General features: G+C 35.7%; 1 pseudogene; it reads right to left on the bottom strand.

Annotated features, from left to right (window-relative positions):
- Positions 1-21,780, bottom strand: part of LOC149218200 (pectate lyase 1 pseudogene) — a 109,268-nt pseudogene extending 87,488 nt beyond the window's left edge.
- Between the last annotated feature and the right edge of the window lie 1,284 nt (positions 21,781-23,064).

Raw genomic sequence — 23,064 nt, 5'->3', positions numbered from 1 at the left:
CCATGTAGTGCCCATATTGTTACTATTGTGCCCCATAGAAGCCCATTATTGTTATTATTGTGCCCTTACATTATTATTGTTATGTCGGCTCTGATTATGTTATGACCCCTTAGACTCGTATATATAGAAAGGAGGTCTTTTCATTTGTATCATCCAGGAATTGTTCATTTATGTAATGTAAAGGAGGTTGCCCCCTCAAAGAGGCTGAATTCTAAGGCGTTGATCTATCTTTTCTATCTTTTTCTTGAGCTGGTTTCATAACATCTTCTCACACCCGGAGTTTGTGGCTCTTCATCTTTTGATTACTCCTCTGATGTAGAGCTTGATTCTTCCTCCTTTAGCTCAAACTCTATCTTCTCAGGTTCCTTTGGTTGGACTTCATGTTTAATAACATCTTTCACCTCTCTGAATACCACATCTCAGTTGTCACAACCTTCCTTGTTATTGGGTTCCAAAGTGTATAACCCTTTTAACCATCGTGATACCCAATAAAGATGCACTTTTCAGATTTACTATCCAACTTGGTTTGTTTCTCCTTTGGAACATGTACATATGCATCACATCCAAATACCCTCAGATGTGAAAGAGAGGGTTTATTACCAGTCCATACCTCTTGTGGAGTTTTATCCTCCAATGATGATGAAGGTGATCTGTTGACCAGGTAACATGTTGTCTCCACTGCCTCTGCTCAGAATTCCTATCCTAACGTGGCCCACTGAGCATGCTTCTTGCCCTTTCCATTAATGTCTTGTTCATTCTTTATGCAACTCCATTTTGCTGAGGTGTATATGGAGTATTCTTCTGCCGTGCTATACCACACTTCTTACAGAATTCTTCAAATTCCTTACTGCAAAACTCTCCACCGTTATTTGTCCTCAACACCTTTATCTTCTTCTCTATCTAGTTTTCCACTAGAACCTTGAATTATTTAAACCTGTCAAATACTTTAGATTTCTTCTTAAGGAAATATATCCATGTATTCTTTGAGAATTTATCTATAAATGATACATAGTACACATACTTACCCAGTGATGGAACCTTCACAGGTCAAAACACATCACTGTGCACAAGCTCTAATATATGTTTCACCCTCTTACCACCAGAGGGGAAACTCACCTGATTCTGCTTCCCATATACACAATTTTCACAGAAATCAAAATCCAGAGAGTTATTACTCATACCTTTACCATGAAGTATACGAAGGCCTTTCTCTCCAATATGTCCAAGCCTTTGATGCCACAGCGTGGTCTTCTCTCCAGAGACTACTAGATTTTCTGCTCCACTTTCAAGAACCAGAAATATTGCACCCATCAACAACTTTGCTACCTTACAGCTTGTACAAAGTTCCAATCCGAACTCCCTGCATCAATACCAATGATCCCTAAACCATCTTGTAGGTATCATTATCGAACAACGTTTTTACAACTGCATCATCCAACTTGCTTACAGAAATCATATTTCTGGTCAATGCAGGAATATGCAGAACACCTAGAAGTGTTCTAACCCTTCCACATTGCAACTTCAACTTTACTTTTTCACGACCAACAATTATAGCCTTCCTATCATCCCTTAATAAGACATCATCACCATCTTAGTTCTCATACTCGTAGAACCACTCTCTATGAGGAGTGAAGTGAAATGATGCACCTGAGTCAATCAACCACGCCTCATGATCTACATGTGTACTTGAAGAAGCCAAGTACACATCCCCACCTTCATCTAAGGTGGTTTTCACCTCTGTAGAAGGAGCATCATCAGATCCCTTTCCTTTGTCATGAGCTTTAGGTTTACAGTCCCTTTTGTAGTGCCCTTCCTTTTCACATTTTCAGCACACCACCTTTATATGTTTTCCTGGAGATTTAGATATCCCTCTAGATTTAGATCTTCCACTCGGTGACTTATTTTTGTTTCTGTTCTGGGATCGTCCTCGTACAGATAAGGCATCACCATTCTGGCTCTCCATATTTTTCCGTCTCATCTCCTTCGTCAGCAAGGATGAGACTATTTCATCAAACTGCAAGGCAGTTGCATTGATACCTATTTCAATAACCAGACTATCCCACGAATCTAGTAGAGAACACAACAAACTGATGGACTAATCATAATCCAAAATTTTAATATCAACAAATGCTAACTAACTTACCACAGTATTAAATACGTTCATATGCTCTGTCATCGAGTCTCCATCTTTCATCCTTAGTTTATACAACTTTTTCCGCATGAACAGATTATTCACTAGAGAGTTAGATTGGTACAATGTCTCTAACTTGTCCCACAAAGCCTTCACTGTAGCTTCCCTTGATACATTCAGCAATACTAAATCTGAGACACACAATCATATTGTGCTCTTTACCTTCCAATCCAACTTCTTCCATTCTTCATTGGACACTCCCGTTAGTTTAGTACCTAGATCTACCACGATCCACTGATCTTTATCCACCAATAGATCCTCCATCTTGAGTTTCCACAACTCAAAACTCTAACCATTAAATTTCCTGATCTCTATCTTTCCACTGCTCACCATCTTCTTTCACCACCAGAATCGATCCCGCAGATCTCCCACTGAATAGGGTCTACCACAGGCCCGAGCGAAACTCCTCAGCAAAAAAGGCGTCCCCTTGAAGCTAAAACAACTCTGATACCAAATGTAGGTTTTAACCCCATACAAAAATTACCTGCATACGAATTCTAAAACACATAAAACAAACAATGCGAGAGCATAACACATAAAACACATATACACAGAGATTTTCCCCTGGATCCCAAAACCAAGACTACCAGCTTAATTTTTCATTATGTTCATTTCAATGTTAAAATACATATTTATACATGCCAAAGCATCCAATACCATGGACCGAAAACCATCACGTCCAAAACCATGGACTGAAAATCATCGCATCCAAAAACATGTGCGAAAATCATGCAAAAAACCATAGGTGGGTCCGCCCAACCTAACATAGGTTCCAAAACCAAAAATTCCGAGGGCGCTGCCCTGGACCCCATAGAGTGGGGTTACCTACACCCCCAGACCCCTTATGACCCCCTCATTGCGCAATCGGCGCAACGAAGTGGGGGCTCCACCCCCCTTCTAACCCCTCGATTAACTACGTGGGCTACTCGTGGAAAGAATATAACACAACCCAACATTTAATGACAGTAAAATTTTTGAAGGATAGTATTTATATTTACTGCAACAAATAAATTTTTAAAGGACACTTAAAATGAAGTATATATATTTTGGTGGCTTGAATAAAACTTTTAATTGAATAGTGGTCAATTTTCTGGCGAGGATATATTTTTTGGTGGCTTAAATAAAAAATTAATTCAAGAGTGGGTGAGGATGTATATTTTTGGTGGTTTGAATTAAATTTTTAATTGAAGAGTGGTCAATTTTCTGGTGATTTGAAATACATATTTTTTTAAGAGGCCATTGGTAAAATAAAATTTATTTTTGGAGGCTAATAAGATTTGAACCTAGCTCTTTTCTAGGCTATTTTTGAAACTTACCACTAAACCACAAAGCCAACTTTGTTAAAACAAGAGGAGAAACAAATTTATATATTTTCAGAAGTATTGCATATATTTTGAATTTGAAAGGATTTGAAGAATATTTGGCTACATAACAATTATGACTTCAATAGTTTCCATAGTTGGAGTTGTTCTTAATGGAAAGGAAAATTATCAAGAGTGATTTAGAAAGCTTAAAAGTGCCCTTGTTTTTAACGATTTGTGGGAAGTTTGTCAAGGCAAGAAGGATAGTGATGGAAAAGAAATTACACCAGAGCCGCCTGATAATGAGAAGCAGCGTGCAATTTGGGAGACAAAAGACAACAAGGCATATGCATTAATAACTGCATTGGTGACAAAAGAGGTAAGCATATATATTGTTTCTTGTGGTACTGCATTCGAAGCAATAAACAAGTTGAAAGAATTGTATGATTCACACTCAGAACTCAAAATTATTCAGTTTTTATTAAAGTTGTTTAATTTGGAGATGAAGGATAATGATTCTTTGAAGAGTGCCTCTGAAATAACAACCATTTTTCATGATATAGAAGCCACTGGAATTAAAGTAGATTAACCACTTACAAATTTTATAAAATTCCTTCACCCCTTCTGTTCAAACTATTTGGAATATCTCCAAGCTAGTGGGCAGCTAAAATACATTACATTTGATAAACTAGTAAGCAAACTAGCTGAGAGAGAAAATGACTTTGGGAAGAAAGAGGCTCCACCTAATTCTAATGTAGAAAATTTGAGCCTTGCACAAAAGGATGAGAAATCTCATGCTGAAACTTCTATAGGTGATAAAAGTAGTAGAGGTCATGGTAGGAGAAATTATAGAGGCGGGGGGGGGGGCAAAATAGTCAAGGAGATAGACAACAAAGGAATTTTAATGATAGACCAACTATCAAATGTTTTAGATCTTGTAAAATTGGTCATACTTCTACTAACTGTAAAATACCTTGGGAGAAAGTCAGTGAAAGGAGAGAACAATTAAATGAAAAGAAAGATCAACCACCACCAGATAAGGGAAAATCACCATAGTCTACACATTACATTGTTGCTCACTGTAATTTTAATATGAATGATGTTTTCAACACTGCATTTTCTTCATGGCGAGATAGTTGGATTTTGGATTTAGGAGCCACTTGTCATATGACATTTAGGAGATATTTTTTTGAAACATTCAGTGATGATATTGATGGTGTTATTTACTTTGCTGATAAGTCTCAAATTAAACCATCTGGAATTGGGTCTATTCGTTTGAAGATACTGAATTTTGCAGATTATGTTCTACAATATGTACTTTATATTCCACAATTTTAGAGAAATTTGATGTCTCTTATCCATATTCGGTAGCATGGGCATTCTATTCATATATTTGATGGCAGCATCAAGATAAGAAGACCATCTCATCATGCAGCAGTTGTTATGACTGGTGTGGAAGAAGGTACACTTTAAAAATTAAATGGTACTTCATTTGCTAATTCTCGTGAAAATTTTGTTCTTTTGGCGCAACAAAGTGATATCTTGTCTCCCAACTTGTTGTGGCATGCTCGATTTGGTCACATCAATTATGACAGCATTAAAATTATGAAAAGGCAAGGTATTAAAGGTCTTTCGACAGTTCCAAGAAATATTATACCTTGTGATGCTTGTATTATAGGAAAGCATTGTAAACAACCTTTCATAGTTCTTATTTCAGATCTTCACGAAAATTAGGTCTCACACATTCAAATTTATGTGGACTTGTGCTCGTTGCAACTGCAAATGAAAATAAATATGTGCCGACATTTATTGATGATTACTTGAGAATGTATTGGGTGTATTTGTTCAATAATAAGTCACAAGTGTTTGATGTTTTTAAAAATTTTCTTTTGATGACTAAAAAAGAAACCCAACAGAATGTGGGCATTCTCAGAAATGATAATGGTGGCAAATACACTTCTCATGTTTTTGAATGATATTTGAAGGAAAATGGAATCAAACATCAGACTACCATACCTTATAATAAGAATAGAACGTTTCTCAATATGGTTAGATCTATGATGTTCTTTAAGAATGTTAAGTTGATGTTTTGGGGAGAAGTAGTGCTTTGTGAAACTTATATTCACAATCATTGTCCTTCTTCTGTCATCAATAATAAATCTCCTTATGAAATGCAGCGTAATCCTCTTCCTATTGTTCAACATTTTAGAGTCTTTGGTTCTCTATTCTATGCATTAATTCCTAAACACCAGCGCAACAAGTTGGGTGCTAGGAGTTGCAAATGTATTTTCTTGGGATATTCTACCACTTCCAAATCTTATAGATTGTATGATGAGGAAAACAAGAAGTGCATTCTTTCCAGAGATGTTATTTTTTTTGAATTAGATAAAAGTAATTCCATTGTTGATAAGAAACTGACTCATTTGGAGAAATTTGCATCTAAGAAGTTCTATTTTGAATGTGGTAATGTTGTTCCACACAATGAAAGGGGGGTTCCCATTCTAGATCAGTCTGTGGTTCTTCCATCTTTGACTCATGAGAATGTTATTGCTGAAAGAAAATTTGGATGATAGTAATGTTTCTGCAGGACCAAAAATTTCTCTTGAAGAGCCTATTCTTGAGCCTGTTTTTCAAGATGAGCAACCATCACAACCACTTCCACAACCTTTACGAAGATCTACACATGCTTGAAAAGTTCCAAGCAAGTATGTTGATTTTGAAATAGGAATGGCTTCTAAAGGTGATTTAGGTAATGTTTCTTGTGACTGTGAATTTAATCATTGTACAATTAGTGAACCTAATTTTTTTGAAGAAGCTGATAATTGTGATGAATGAAAGGATGCAATGCAAAAGGAATATGATGCACTTATTAAGAATGAAACTTGGAGGTTAGTGGATGATGTAGGGTTACGCCCGCTTATACCCACAGTATGCATAAACACATTTGTCCTAGGTATTTAACTCTCAAAGGAGTAAAATCTTCAACCATACATGGTTAAGGCCCTCTTTTACAGTTCCTTTATATCAGAACTCAATCACCCTACTAAAACCTCGTATCGGGATTTAAACAACTCTCAAGCCTTCGTTTATGACTCTATTAAAGTCATTCATTAAATCCTTCCTATCGGGACTTTAAACCTCCTATCGGGACTCATGCATTCCCATAAACCTTTCTTAAAGCTATTAGCCTACATATATAACCTTTCTCCTTTAATCATTGGGTTAATATATATTTATTGCATAAAAGCTTATATTCGGTGCTATTTCCTTATAAAACCATTTACAAAGGAAAACATACGCAAACACACCTTTTTCCGCCTTTATACAGCTTCTGCACAATTGCCGAGGCTACCTTTATCGCAATCGGCCATTGTTCCTTCCACGGTTGATACATACATGCCTCATCACCCCTCTGACTCTGACATGCGACTATCAGAATCATTAAAACATCTCTTAAGCCTTAAAAGACTTGGCCACAACACTTTACCAAATACAAACGAAATACCTTAAACTTCCGCTAAACCATATAAGGCAGACTTCAAAGTTTATATACCATAGCTCTAACTAACGTCAGGTCTGCTCATCCATCGGCCCTTCGTATTATCACAAGTATCTTTCCATATGTAGATCCTTGATCAGAAAACTTACCTTTTAATCTTCGTCGTTGATCTTTACTTTGTAGATCCGACAGTGCACATTTGGCTTCTATTTGATAAGACCCACGGGGTTTAATCGCCCGATGAAGCGGTTTCTCCAATCTGCTCGCTGCTACGTGGCACACACTCAATGGAATCAGGCGCACCACGCACAATACTGCTTATGGTTTTGAGGCCACCCGAAATCCACTTTCACTATTACAAAACTGCCTTCCTTCTTTAAAGTTTGCCGATGCGATCTTTCTCTGTCTCCTCTGTGATTGGATCCTAGCCGTTGACCTATAAGATCTAACGGTTGTTGTTCATCATTTCTTCACTTCACTGATCTTCCTTTCACTTGCGTTTTTACGCTAATTCTTCAATTTCACTTTGTGGTTCAGTTTTCTTCAAAGGTTCTTGTCCTCTACTATTTTGCTGCGCACTCTTCCTCCTAGCTTAACTTCGTATGCTCCTTGATCGTTGTCCTCTTGGATCCTTCAAATGGATTCAATAATCCATTACGATTCTCTGTATCAATTTCTCTCTCTGCGTGTTCTGCAGAACTCTACCTACAACCCCTGTTACAGAACCTACGAATTCACATACATTTCATCACTCGAAACATGCATTCCAACTTGAAATTAAGTTGATGGTAATATCAACAATGATTACATAATGAGACCTCTATCTCTCACAAGCCTATTCTTCAATATCAGTGGCCCCTCCTTTGAGCTCTGCCCGTAGGCTTACATTTATGCCAGCGAGTTCTATTCAACTCATCCTAGTTCGACTCCTAAATCTATTGAACCGACTCCTAGATGTACTTTATCCTCTATGTCCACTTCTAACTCATTAAATTCCTAAAATATCTCTCTTGTTCCTCGAATCATGAACTACTTTAAGAGTTGGATTTGACTTCTAACTCTTTGTCATTACTAGCCACTCATGTCCTCCTTATTTGAGAGCATTTACAAGATATCTCACACATCTAATTTGATTCCTATTTTAATCACTCAAACCCTAATATTAAATAAATTTATCACTTAGGAATCCAACTTCTTAAAATACATGACCCCCTATGTCTACTTAATTACAATGATTTTCTCTTGGGTTGAATTCTCCTGCATCAGTGGATCCTCCTGTAGGTGTCAAACCCATTGGTTGAAAATGGGTATATAAGATCAAATACAAAGCATATGGTTCTCTTGATAAATACAAGGCAAGACTTGTAGCAAAATGCTATGCTTAGCAGGAAGGCATTGACTACACAGAGACATTTTCTCCTACAGAAAAATGGGGCACAATTAGAACTCTGTTTTCTCTTTCAACTCAAAATAGCTGGAAGATACACCATATGGATGTTAAAACAACTTTTTTGAATGGCAATTTGAAGGAGGATGTTTATATGTTTTAGCCCTTAGGTTTTTCTGTTAAAGGCAAAAAACAAAGGCATGCAAATTGGTTAAGGCTTTGTATGGACTGAAGCACACATCTTGTGCATGGTAAGAGAAGTTAACTGAACCCCTTATCAAGTTGAATTATAAATTATTTGAACTGGATGATGCAACTCTTTTTGTTAAGAAAATTGGAAATTTAGTTGTATATTTGGTTGTGTATGTAGATGATTTGATGATCACAAGAAACAATGATGACTATATAGTGTTCGTTAAAAGAGAATTATTGAAAGCTTTTGACATGACAGGTTTAGGTTTATTACATTATTATTTAGGGATTGAAGTTGATCAGAAACCCAAATATATTTTCATTTCTTAGAAAAAGTATATTGGATAGCTGTTGGACAGATTTGGGATGCAGGATTGTAATCCTGTCGCTACTCATATGGAGCAGAATTTGAAGCTTACTTCCACTGAAGGAAGTATGTTTGAAGATCCAACAAAGTACAAACAACGTGTTGCAAGTTTGAATTTTCTAACTACTGCTCGAACTGACATAAATTTTGTTGTAGGAATACTTTCTAGGTTCATGCATAAGCCATGTGAAGGTCATTGGAATGCTGCAAAGCGGGTGCTCAATTATTTTAAGGGTACTCAGTAGATTTCCATCTCGCTGGCTATTCAGATTCTGATTTTGATGGATAGAATGGAGTCTCTACTTCTGGTTATTCAATGAGTCTTGGATTAGCAACCACCAGTTGGAGATTATGCAAGCAATTTGTTCGTGTTGATTCTACCACCAAAGCGAAATATGTTGCAGCAAGTCAAGCTACAAAAGAAGTCATTTGGTTTCGGAAAATACTTGAAGACTTGCTAGAGAAACAAAAGGCTTCAACTCCACTACTCGTCGAAAACTCTTCTGCAATTAAGTTGGACAAGAGTCCCAAGTTTCATGATCGAAGCAAGCATATTAACACCAAATATTACTTGATTCAATATTATGTAGAGGCCAAAGTTATTCATATGACACATTGTCCTATTTCAGAGAAAATCGCAGACATATTTGCAAAGCTACTGGGATGTGAAAAGTTTTAAAAGTTCATAATGTTACTCGGCATGTCAGATGTCCCTTCGGATTAAGGGGAGAATGTTAAATAATCCTTTAGGATTATTATTGTATATTGTATAATATGTAATTAGTTTTGCATTCCGTTTTTACGGTTAATAAGTTATCGAGACACAATTGTCTCGTACCTATATTTCACATGTATAAATAAGTAATTTTATCATTAATATGATTCTCTTTCATTGTGTTATTTCATTGTGGAGTTTATTTGGGTTGTACATTCTCAGATCCCCTTATTTCAAATTTGTTCCCTACTTGTTATTCCTTTATCTATCAAGTAAAATCATCATATTTATTAACAATGAGGATTAATGTGCATCATTGTAATCTATGCATTATTTGTTATCATTACACACCTTTTTCAGGTTTTATCTGATTGGTTTTAAATGTAGAGTACCAATGACAACAATCAGGTTGTTTAAATGCAGAGTACCAGTGGCAATAGTCGGCTTGTTTATAGGGGATGGAGTAATTTTGTTGGGACATGCCTTAAGAATTATGCAAAACATAATCACCAAGCATTCTAAGTACTCTTCCAAGTTTAGAAATATTATTGGAGGCATCCATGCTTTCTCCAAATTAAATTCTAGAAGCTTGTTTTAACATTTTGTAAGAAGAAAATTATATTTGGATGATGCTCACCCACTTCGGCGACTGGCGATTAAGGTTCTAGGGTTCAACAAAGAGAGTGACAGAGGGTAACAGGTACCCATGGAGGCACAGGGAGGAGGGAGCTCCACTGCCTCCTACAGTAATGTGGTTTCAAATAGAGGAAGAGGAGGGAACAAGAACAAACCTCCACAACCCTTGGAGGTCAAGACAAAAAACACTAAAACTCAGAAGGTGGAAGGCAGCAAAACCCATGCAGAACAAGGGACCCACAAAGAAGACCGACAGGAGGAGAAAGCGGAAGACAGAGGTCAGGGTATAGAGAACAAAACCAAGATGGGGCCCTATAAACCCAAGAGCATAACTAAACCTCAGGTTATTCTGAATGATCCAGCTCCTACAAGCACACAAGGATCACATGGCAAACTATGCCATCATATGCAAATTTATGGGAATCTTTCCATCAGAGAAAGAATTGTACACCTCGATAAAGTACAACTGGAAACAAAAGGGGGAGTTAAATATACATCTTGGATCCAAAGGTTTTTTTACAGTGGTGTTCACAAACATGGAGGAGAGAGACATGATTTTTGAAGGAGGACCATACTTCTTTGTAGTTGCTAGTCTCTATATGCGGTCATGGACGATGAAATTTGTGCCAGAACGAGAAACCTTCACTTTGGTACCGGTATGGATCAGACTCTACTCCTTACCTTTAGATTACTGGATGACAGAGTATTTAAAAGCTGTAGGCAATAAATTAGGTCATTTCTTAAAGATTTTAGAGGCAACTCTACGAGGAAAATATACCTCCTATGCACGTATTTGTGTGGAGATGGACCTATCAAGAGCCCTTCCAGATGAGGTAATTCTAGAAGTCTATGATGAGGAATGGGTTCAAACAGTTGAATATGAACATATCCAGTTCAGATGTCACAAATGTCATGAGCATGGGCACCTATCTAGAGATTGTCCTCTTAATAGAAGGGAGGAATACCTAAACACCAGCAAAGGGAAATATCAGACAGGTTTCACCAAAGTAGGAGGAAAAGGAAAAGGAGGGGGAAGGAAGACACAAAATAATCCTACTGAGAATGATAACAAAACAAGAAGTTACAACATTTTTGAGATCTTAGGAGAAAAAGAAGTAGATGGAGGTGATCAAAAGAGTACAGAGAATCAGTCAGCAAGGGGGAAAGGAAAAGAGACCAAAATGGAGTTCACTCAGGAACAGAATGAAAACATGATGGACCCTTTGAGTACCATGGAAATAGAAGAAGACCAAGAAATGACTCAAAGTGAAAGTGGTACAGAGGACCAAGACTTACAGGAGATCTTGGAAAGGGAAAACCTAGAACTGGAAAAGTTTCTAGAACAAGGAGGAAACCTGGGAATAAACTCCATACCTCAGGAGGATGTGGACAAGGTACAACAAATATTCCTTAACAAGTCACATCAAACATCTGTAGGAATCAAAAGAGGACATGATAACCAGGAAAATAGAGGGACTTCCTCAATAGGATTAATAACAGGAAAATTAACAAAAAATCTAGGCAAGAGGAGGGGAAGGAAAAGACAGAAAGAACTGATGTTGGAGTGTGGCAAACTCATGATTGACTCCTTTACTCCTTTAAAACTCATGATGGTAAATACCTTTCCATTTACTCCTTTAAAACCCCACCTCAATGAAAATCACAACCTGGAACATTAGAGGACTAGGGAGTAGAAGAAAACATAGGAATCCAAATAACAGGATTAGAGAGGAAAAACCTGACATAGTATTGATACAGGAAACAAAATTATCAGTGGAGATGATCCACGAAAAACATAGCAAATGGTTAAATAGATATGAATACCTTGAAGTTAAGGCAAATAAATTTGCTGGTGGCATTCTCACTCTATGGGATCCACAAAAATTTGGTGTGATTGATGCGAAGGCATCTAGACATCACCTTTCTTTGATTTTCCAACTGGTGGGTGATAGGAAATGTTACATGATCACCAATGTCTATGGTCCGCAGCCAATGGAGGACAAAATTCGACTCCTCACAACACTGGAGGATATGAAGAAGAGATACCCAGCTCTACCCTGGATTCTTGGAGGTGATTTTAACATGACAAAATCACTCACGGAGAAGAAAGGAGGAACTAGGAAACTTGGTAGGGATTCAGTTGCCTTCTATAACTTCATCACCAATATGAAATTTGTTGATATGGAAACCAACAATGGAATATTCACTTGGAATAACAAAAGAGGGGGCCCTACCCAAGTAGCCTCAAAATTAGAGAGATTTATTATTTCAGAGGATCTTCTTCTAATGGGAAGTAGCATGATTGCGCTCATCCTACCTTTTGGAGGATCATATCACTAGCCTATCCAATCGAAAGGTTCTCTATTTAGTAAAGCAAGGAACTCCCCCTTCAGGTTTGAAAACGCTTGGCTCACACATTCAGATTTCCTCACAAGCATTGAAAATGGTGGAAGGAAGAGCTACATCTTCAAGGTACAAAGATGTTCCTTCTACATTGTAGGCTCAAACACATTAAAGGAAAACTCAAAGAGTGGAATAAAAAGGAATTTGGCAATATCTTTGAAGCTAAAAGAGATGTGGAAAAGAAACTAAAGGAAATAAACCATATTCTTATCACATCAGGCTATAAAAATGAAAGGAAAGAGATAGTAGAGTCACTCCAGAATGAATGGGAAAATAGATGTCTACAATAGGAAATATTCTGGAGACAAAAATCTAGAGTACAATGGATTAAGGAAGGGGAGAGAATCACCAAATTCTTTCACAGATCCTCACAGAAACAACAACAAAATTGTGAAACTTACATATCAACATGGAATAGAAAGAAACACTAAAGAAGAAATGGAAAAGGTTCTAGTCCAGCATTTTCAGAACATTGCTAAGGAAACCTCGAAAGACAGATACCAGTTTATGAAAAGATTTACTCAGTACATTCCTAAATTGGTTTCTAGAGAAGATAATCACAATCTCAACAGAACATTAACAAAGGAAGAGATTGAGGAAGTCATTAAAGAGATGCACAATGGGAAAGCACCAGGCCTGTATGGCTTCAATGTGGACTTCTTCAAAACATGTTGGAGGATAGTAAAACAGGATATTCTGGAGGTAGTGGAAGACTCTTGAAGATTTAAGATAGTCTTGAAGGCACTCAATGAATCTTTCATAGCCTTAATCCCAAAACAAGAAAAGGCCACCTCTCCAGACAGATTTAGACCTATAGCTTTATGCAATGTGATATACAAAATAATATCCAAAGTAATTGCCAACCGTCTCAAACCACTCCTCCCGACCCTAGTGTCAGAGGAGCAAACGGGCTATGTGGAGGGAACACAAATTCTTAATAACATAATTCAAGCACATGAAGTGGTTCATTAACTCATTACCAATAAACAGGCAGGGATGATAATTCAGTTGGACATAGCAAAGACCTATGAAAAACTTAGCTGGAAGTACATAAGAGCAGTATTAAAAGCCTATGGCTTTGATTACAATTGGTTTAAATGGGTTATGGTGCTAGTTACCACCACTAGCTATTCAATTCTTCTCAATGGCTCTCCCTCCAAAACCTTCAAGCCTACTAGAAGTCTCAGGCAAGGCGATCCTCTTTCTCCTTTCCTTTTTATTCTAATGATGGAAGGGTTAGGGAGAGCAATTAGAGATGCTAAGGAGGAAGGGAGAATTCAGGGTCTGAGACTCACTCAAGGTGGGGACACAGTGATACATCAACAATTTGTGGATGATACGCACACCCACTGTCAAGGAAGCCAAAGCATTTAAGCAGATTCTGAGTGAGTTTGCTATGGCACCAGGCATAGAGGTAAGTCTTACTAAACCAAAGATTTTCTTTTTCAATACATATATTTCAATACAAAGAAATCTTTCCAGAATTTTGGGATTTCAAAGAGAGTCATTGCCTATGAAATACCTGGGAGTTCTCCTCACCAACAAACCGCTACACAAGGAAATCTGGGAGCCTGTTCTAAATAAGCTAAAAGATAAGATTAGAAAATGGACAAATAGAGCCCTAAATCTAGCAAGGAGGCTGATTCTGACTAAGGCTATCCTGCAAAGTATCCCTATCTATAAGCTATTGGCCATTCTAGCACCAACTTGTGTTATTACTAATATAAGAAACATTCAGAGAGACTTTCTCTCGGGGAAAGGTGAAGAAAAGAAGAAATGGACCCTAGTGGCATGGGACAGGATATGCAAACCAAAGTCCCATGGTGGCCTGGGTCTTCATGTCCCAGGAATTCTTAACAGAGTTCTTGGAGCCAAAATCTGGTGGAGATGGCTAAAGGAAATACAAGACCCCTGGGCAAAACTATGGAAGCAAAAGTATGCAAGATATTGGTAGGAGAAGAACCTCATAAGAATGATAGGACAAGTAAAAGGTTCTTCAATTTGGAATAGGGCCTGGGAGAACAAGGCCTTAGTCCAAAATCATAGTTTATGGGAGATTAGAAATGGAAATCTGGCCTAACTATTGGAGGATAATTGGCAGCAAGAGGACAATCTCTGAATTGAAGAATTAGTAGACATTCACACTAATACCATCAACAAAGGATTAAGGAGGGTAAGTGACTATTGGGACCAATCAAGGAAAAATTGGAAATGGAGAAGATGGAAACTTCTAGATTACAGTGGAATGGGCATGATGCATACTCAAGCTATAGCCCTTAAAGTTCTTTTAGAAAAGAGACAAATCTAAAACTCAACCTTGGATGATCAATTAAGTTGGGAAAGAACAAGGCAGGTCTTCACCCTTAAGGAGCCCAAAAGGATAGATTCAGGGCCTAACTTTCCAAACACTGGTAAGACGCGGAAAGAACTCAGGGATAATCCTCATTGGATGAAAGTCAAACTATTCAAGTGGCTGGTCCAACAGGGCAAGATTCTGACATGGGATAGCCTAAGGAAAAGAGGCTTTTTTGGCCCCTCAAGATGTCACCTATGTGGACAATAGGAAGAAACTACTAATCATCTCCTAAATAGATTCTCATTCACTACAATACATTGGAATTGGGTTGGAGAAGTCTTCGAGCAGACAAATAGACATGTAAATGACATCATTGATACTTTGAAAAAATGGCGGATTTTTTTTTTTTTTGGATAATGAGATCATTAACTCCGCCTAGGCGCTAACCCCAAGGTTCATAATCTGGAATGTTTGGAAGGAGCGCAACAATAGGATTTTCAAGGATAAGGTGAGCCCAGTGAGCAGCATCCTAAAGCTAATCCTTAAACAACTCAAAGAGACTGTTCATATCCTGGGAGGTGTCACTACTGGTAAACCCATAGGACTAAGAGAGGCCAGAATCCTGGAGAAGTTAGAGCTCAAGGTTAATCTCCCTTAGTGTTATATGCAGATCAACAAGAATACCTCAGCAGAAAAGGCTTCCTGGTAACCCCCTTCACATGATTTTTTTAAATTTAACATAGATGGGGCCTCAAAAGGGAATCCGGGAGAAGCAGGTTATGGAGGGGTCATGAGGGATGAGGATGGAAACATACAAGTCATCTTCGATAATTATCTAGGAAAAGCATCCAACAATATGGATGATCTCATGGCGATGGAATTATGATTGGAAATACTGATCAAGTACAACATTCACAATGTCATCATTGAGGCTGACTCGGAATTAGTAATTAATACAGTGAAGCGGATAAACGCTGGCGCTGCATCAGAGAAAATCTCAATACACTGGTGGCTTCTGCAAGTCTACCAAAAAATCCAATCACACCTAAGAATGTTGAGAACTCTTAGGTTGGTGCATGTCCGCAGGGAAGCCAACAAAGTTGCAAACTGGCTTGCCAATGAGGGGGTTCGAAACAAGCATATCAACTTGTGTTGCTAGTGGGAGGAGGTAACGAATGACAAGTTGAAGTATGAATGCTCATCCTGGGCCCTCAGCGACAGATGACAGTATCAGGAAAAATAAAGAGAAAGAATTTTACTCCATGACAACGATGAATAAGTTCACTTCATATGGCCTGTCAGAGGATATGCACTGTCGGTTTCTAAGGGCACTTCTAGAAACAAAGGCAGTAATCGAGACGGTTGATATCTGATCACAGGAGAAGTGATTCCATGGGAGATGAATGCCATAGAGGCCACCCTTCCAGCTATGTCCTCCTTGGGAAATGCGTGGGAAGTCAAAGGAAGAGATTATTGGGGTCAAAAACTACTCGAGATATACCACCAGCTTCAGGTGCCCTCTGACCCGGGAGAGGTTTTCTCGAAGGACAAGCGACGTGTGGAGATGGATGAACCATGATTACCACCTTCATCGTTGGGCAAGCCGCGAGCAGATGTGCGATCCGATTTGGTTTGTGGCCGTCAAATCCGAAGAGGGAAGATCAACAGCCACCTTTTGGTGTGCAAGTTAGTGGGCCCGAAAGGATAAAAACACTAATGGTTTACCACCTTTGGGCTCCATCCAAACCAAAGACGGTTTTAATGAAAAACCAGCAATTCCACTCAGGAAGCAACACATGGTGGAGGACCGAAAAGGCAAACTGCCTTCATCGCGCAGTATTCAGCGGGCTTGTAAGCCGCGTGATATGGACACCACTCGTTGGATCAAAAGGAGAAGATCAACGGTCAACATTGATCGTGAAACTTAAGGGCTTTTCTGCGGGCTTCACCTCCGCACGGGTTGAATTTTGACCACCAGATTGTTAGAAGACATATCACCGGTGGGTTTTAGGGAGTGGACGTTGGATCCACTTGCCCATTTTTGGTTCCAAGGTAGTCTAGGCCTTGTTTCGGTTTGATTTATGGAGGGTTTTATGGGTATTTTGGGTATTTTCACTCTCCCTATGGGGGAGTTTGCGCCTCTATGTGTTTGTTGTAACATGTGTAAAATATTTTTTTACCCAAGTTAATAGGAGGACCGTCTCTTTCTTAGGCAAAAAAAACATTCCATAAGAAAAGGCTCATTCTCAGTTGTAAAATTGTGAATCCTGTAGAGATTATAATCACCATCTCCAGTGTTAGGAATATATTTGATGTATATCCACTTTATGACTTTGCCTCCCAGTCCTTCATAAGAGAACAACCTCTAAAGGCTCTTTTCTACCAAGGCTAACCTAAAAACATAGATTTATTGAGACCATATCCCCTTTGCTTTTTAGCAATTAAAATAACTATGGCAGTTAGCAGTTAAAATAACTATCTTGTTATGGTAACTTTCTCCGCTCAAAATCTGTCCAATCTCATCAAGAAATTTGACAAATAACATCTGTTTTTTTATTAATGACAATATAGGATTAAATCTTAAGATTCATATAAAAAAATGGAGTCATCCACCGAGGCGGAGGAATTGCCCGAACGGCCAAAAGTGGCCAGAATTTGGGAATTTTTTTTCAAAAATTCTTGTAGAGATAGTTTTTGAATCGTGTTTTTGATGGTGGAAATGGATTCAACACCATCAAAAACGTCTAAGACACCTAAAATTTTGAAGTTTAACAACTTTAACTTGGATTTACAAAAATCCTTGCCGGATTTTCTCTAAATATGACCGGTATTTCCATAACTTTCCGGGAAATTCCTCTGGTTGGTTAGACTATTGCTAAAAAAACACATTAATTATTCTATTTTCCTGATATTTTTATTTAAAAATATATATATTTTATCATGTTAAACAAAAACTATGAGGGAATGTCCATGCTTTTGGTTTTTTACACATTGCTCTCACTTTTTATTTATTGTGCAAGAATATATATATATATATATATATATATATATATATACTATTTAAATATTTTTTTATTAGTTTAGTGGGCCTAATGGTTAAGAGCATATGTTTCCTCCTAGAAAGTCACACGTTCAAAAGGAGAGGTATGTATGCCTTCTTAGATTTAATAGTCAAATAACTAGGTGAAAGTGGGTTCCTTTCCCACAAACAAGGCTGTCTCATACACCAATTTTATGTCTTCGCTGTGAACTTAAAATTAGATAATAATAATAATAATATCAATCTATAAATTACATACTAACACATATGAATTAATAAAACATATTAATTTAATTTATAATTTTAGAATATTACAAGTTTATATACCTATAAATTAATATTTTAATTTTTTTATTATAACAATTTTGGTTTATTAGTTTTCTTATTATTCAATACAATACACTAATATATTTATATTTTGAGAATATGGTGTAAGATTTTTAGAATAAAAAAATTATAATTTTTTTTTATTTTTTTTGCTTTCTACTACATTTGCTATAATTCAATATTTTTTATAATTTGTTTTCAATATTTTTTTAGAAATTTATATAAAATATATAAAAAAATTAAATCTTGATTTTTTAAATTTGTTTTACTTCTTTAATTAATTTTACGTATATGAAATTATATAAATAAGTCACGAACAGAAATTTGTTTATGTATATTTAATTATATAAAAATCTAAATCTGATCCGAAACAACCCCGCACAATAGAAACAAAAACGCGCTCAAAAGTAAAATGCCACACCCAATCACATGGATGCATAGTATATTACTAAGATGCCTTATATGATAATATATTCTTAGGAAGATGCCTTATAAACACATGCAAGTTACTTAAATTTGTGAAAAAATGGATGCATGGTGAGGCAATTACTAAATAGAAGTTTTAGAGTTAGATAATCATGTTAAGAATATAAATTCATGTTTAGTTAAAAATGGCTTATCTCATTGAATGTAATAAAAGTTATTTTCCTAAATTTGATGAACACTATTAATTTGGAACTTTGATGAACACTATTAGCTTAGAACTTCACAAAGGAGGTTTACCTATGCAAATTATTCCTTTTGTTTATTACTATTAATCTTATTAAAGAAAATGCAAAAATATGATGTAATGCTAACTTTGAATACTCACAACATAAATAATGGTATACTAAAACTCCCAATCAACTTATTTGATTATATAACATAGAGTGGATGGGCATTAAGAATGGAATTGGAGGTAATTTATCCATACTCTATCCTAAATAGTGTGTTAAAGACCTTTGAATGAATAGTAAATCTGTTATACTAAATTTAAGTTTTTGAATATTTCACAACATAAATAATGGTATACTAAAACTCCCAATCAACTTATTTGATTATATAACATAGAGTGGATGGGCATTAAGAATGGAATTGGAGGTAATTTATCCATACTCTATCCTAAATAGTGTGTTAAAGACCTTTGAATGAATAGTAAATCTATTATACTAAATTTAAGTTTTGAATATTTTAACAATTTAGTGATGAGATGAATGGGTATGCAAAGTGAAATGATTTATATGTTCTCTTTCTTATTAGAGAAATGGATTAATAGATAAATAGTTTGAGTATATTATTATTATTATTATCAAATTTTAAGGTCACAGGTGAGCCAAACACCATGTTGGTGTATGAGACCCCCTTATTTGTGGGACAAGGGACCCACCTCTACCAAGGCATACATACACTACCCCTCTTGTTTTGAAGTTGTGACCTCTTAGGAGGGACCAATCAAGTTGTATATAATTTAGTGGTTATAACATTTAATTTAGGGTAGTAAAAAACATTCTCTAATTTTAATTGTCTTATTGTATTTATCAAATATGTTTTTGAGGGAACAATTTTTTTGCAATTTATAGTTATTTTTCACTTATATTCATTGGTTAAAAAATAACAAGTTATTTTTCTATTGTAACATATCAACCTTGTAGCCCCAAGGGTTATCTCAATTTAAGCACCTTTACTATTCAGAGATCATAGGTTCAATTAAAAAATATATTTTTAATAATAAATTTTAATAAAAAAAAACATATGACCAAGTATGACCAAGTCGTGTAAATAAAAAATTCCAAGAAAATAAGTCATAAGCTACACCAACTGCAAATTTACTTCAATTTTTTAGTTAAGTTATTCAGAAACATACTAATTCAACAACAACGCCATGTCAGATTCAACGAACCGATGCTTCTGTATGCAAATATACGATCCCCACGGTTCATAATCGTTATTCACTACATGCAATCTAGCAGATGAACTCTAATCCGGGAAACCGAATAACTAAAAGATAAATCAGTTGGTTTCAAACTTCAAATTAATCCGAAAAATATACTTACTGAATTATTGTTATTAGTATCTTAACTCAACTTAATTTAAGATTTAGTTGATTGTATCACAGAGCGCCTTGGCATCCTCTGAAGTGGTTGTATGCCACTGTTACCTTCATGTTTTTATCACCGTCATATTCATCGCTGTGCCCTAACAGCATACACTGCATGCATGTGTGGTTTCATAAGTTTGAGGTACATTAGATTTTAGAATGTGTGGTTTCATAAGTTTGAGGTACATTAGATTTTAGAATATTTTTGAAATTTACAAGTTTGAATTCTCACTCCATGGGATATCAAAAAAACATGAGACTAATACAAAAATATGTAATATCATTTTCTTCAAAATTTTAAAAACTTAATTGGACTATTTTCTTTTTTTATTTTACAATTTAAAACATGTACAAAAATGTTGATACCATAACGAGTTGTTTTTAGTGCGAAATTTGGAAAGCTTTTCCACTGACTTTTTTGGATCTAATTTCTCTAAAATCTGGCAAATCTTTTTTTATAAAACTAAAATTTAAAAAATCTATATGCTGCGGCTAATTCACTCTTATTCATCACATTTCAAAATATTCTCGAAAACTATGATCAAACTAACTAAAACGGAAAATTCATCATAGTCTAAAATAAATAAATAAAATTTAAAACAACATAACTCTGAAATATTCTTAAAATCTACCATAAACATGGTGCAGTTTAGGTAGCTTGCCTTGTCATGGTTAAAAAAGTGATTGTTGGAAATAGTAACTGCTGTGGAACCTAGCGTGACATCAAGCAGACCATCTTGGCACTTGGAGAGGGTGTTGTGGTCGATCCATATATTAGTGGAACCCGTTACAGAAATAGCATCTCCGTCCCTTGGGTCCATCAATTGCACACCACCATTACCCTCCGCCACCCGAACATTGCCCCTCGCGTTGGGCACACAATTACTGATTTGCAAGCCATGAATAATAACGTTGTTCACATTGTCGATGCGCAGGCAGGGCCCATTACCAATCTGGACTTTGGCTCCCCTTGCATCGATAGTTTTCTGGCTCGTCACAATCAGGGGCATCTGAAGCTTGATGATCATATCCTTAGCAAAAACAATCCACAGTGGATTCTTACGTGTCACCCCATATCTCAAACTACCAGGTTGCGGATCTGCGGCATTGTCCTCTGGGCTGGTGACTGTGTATATTTCTCCTGCTTTTCCTCCATTGGCTGCGCTTCCGAAGCCTATGGCGCAATCTGCCAGCTTCTTTCGATTCTGTTGCCAGTTTCCATTGTTCCAGCAGTTGTCAATGGGGTTGTTGCTGGCTGAAGAACACACGGAGGCCTGCAACAACACAGAAGCTAATAAAATACATGCTGCTCCAGTGATAGAGGCAGAGGCAGATAGTTTGAAGGCCATAATTCCTTTGACCCTTTGATCTGCCCAGTATTAAGTATTTGCAACTGGAGTAGTAGTATCAGATTGGATCTGAATTTATGAAAGCTTCATGCTTTGGTTTTGGCTTTGGCTTTGGCTGTACCTTAAACCCAATTTATATACCGAAATAATTCAACCATCCATGCTTATTAAAGTGTCAAGATCCGGGAATCGTAACCATTTGAGATATTTTTATCAAAGAAATTTAAGATTGATTGATTAGTCCATAAATTTATAAAACATTAATACAATTTTAGTGAAAACTAACTAACAAAAAAAATCTAAAAAATTAACCATCTATTATATATTAAAAGAACAATATCATATACCGATGAAGTTCGTTATATTCCATTTTCAAATTAATATGCTTTATTGTGTTTTATATTAAATTATTTATTACTATCGATGGATATAGCGTAAGAAAAGAAAAACACTTGCATGTGTAATAAAGTGGGAATGGGATTTGCTTTGAATTCTATTTAATGATAAAATAAATTAGTAATAATTATAAAGAAATTTTCCAAAATAGGTGTTTATATATTGGAACTCTATCGAATTATTTAATTTTTATATAATATTTTAGATTTTAATTCTTTTTTTAATATATTTTATTGGATTGAAATGTAAATATATTTGATTACATAAAGTTTAAGTAAAATTTTAAAAAAATTAGACTTAGATTTTTTTATTTTAAATGGTTGACAAAATAAATTAGTGTTGTCTTCCTCATTCTTAAGTGAAGCATTTGCTTTATTTTTACAGATGAAATTTGATTTATTGTTATTGGTAACATTTTATTTTATTGTACCAAGCACAAAAAAAAAACTACTTTTACAAAATAGATAGTTATCTCAAAATGATATATATATATATATATATATATATATATATATATATATATATATATGAGTAAGTTTAAATTCTTAATTTACCTTATTTACCTTTATTTTTATTTTTAGAAGATTTTCCTTCTTCTAATTGAAATATTTTATCATTTTAAAATAACAATAATTTTTTTATTTTTATGTTTTTCAGCTATATTTACTATGAGGTGTTATCTCTTTAATGTTATTTTTATTATATTAACTATATTATTGTAAAATAATTGTCATCAACACAAATATTTAATAAACTAAATAAAAAATTAAATTATTAAATATTTCAAATACACATATAAATTTTTAAATTTTAAATTTTATCCTCTTCTAATTCTCAACCAACTTTCAAAATATACCATTTACGATTTTTTTTTTTTTTTTTTTTTAT

The sequence above is a fragment of the Pinus tabuliformis genome, chromosome Q, assembly GCF_031772625.1.
Source record: "Pinus tabuliformis cultivar Carrire ecotype Pingquan chromosome Q, CPIR1, whole genome shotgun sequence".
NCBI lineage: Eukaryota > Viridiplantae > Streptophyta > Pinopsida > Pinales > Pinaceae > Pinus > Pinus tabuliformis.
Note: the sequence above shows the minus strand (reverse complement) of the source record. Positions and strands in the feature narration are given on the sequence as shown.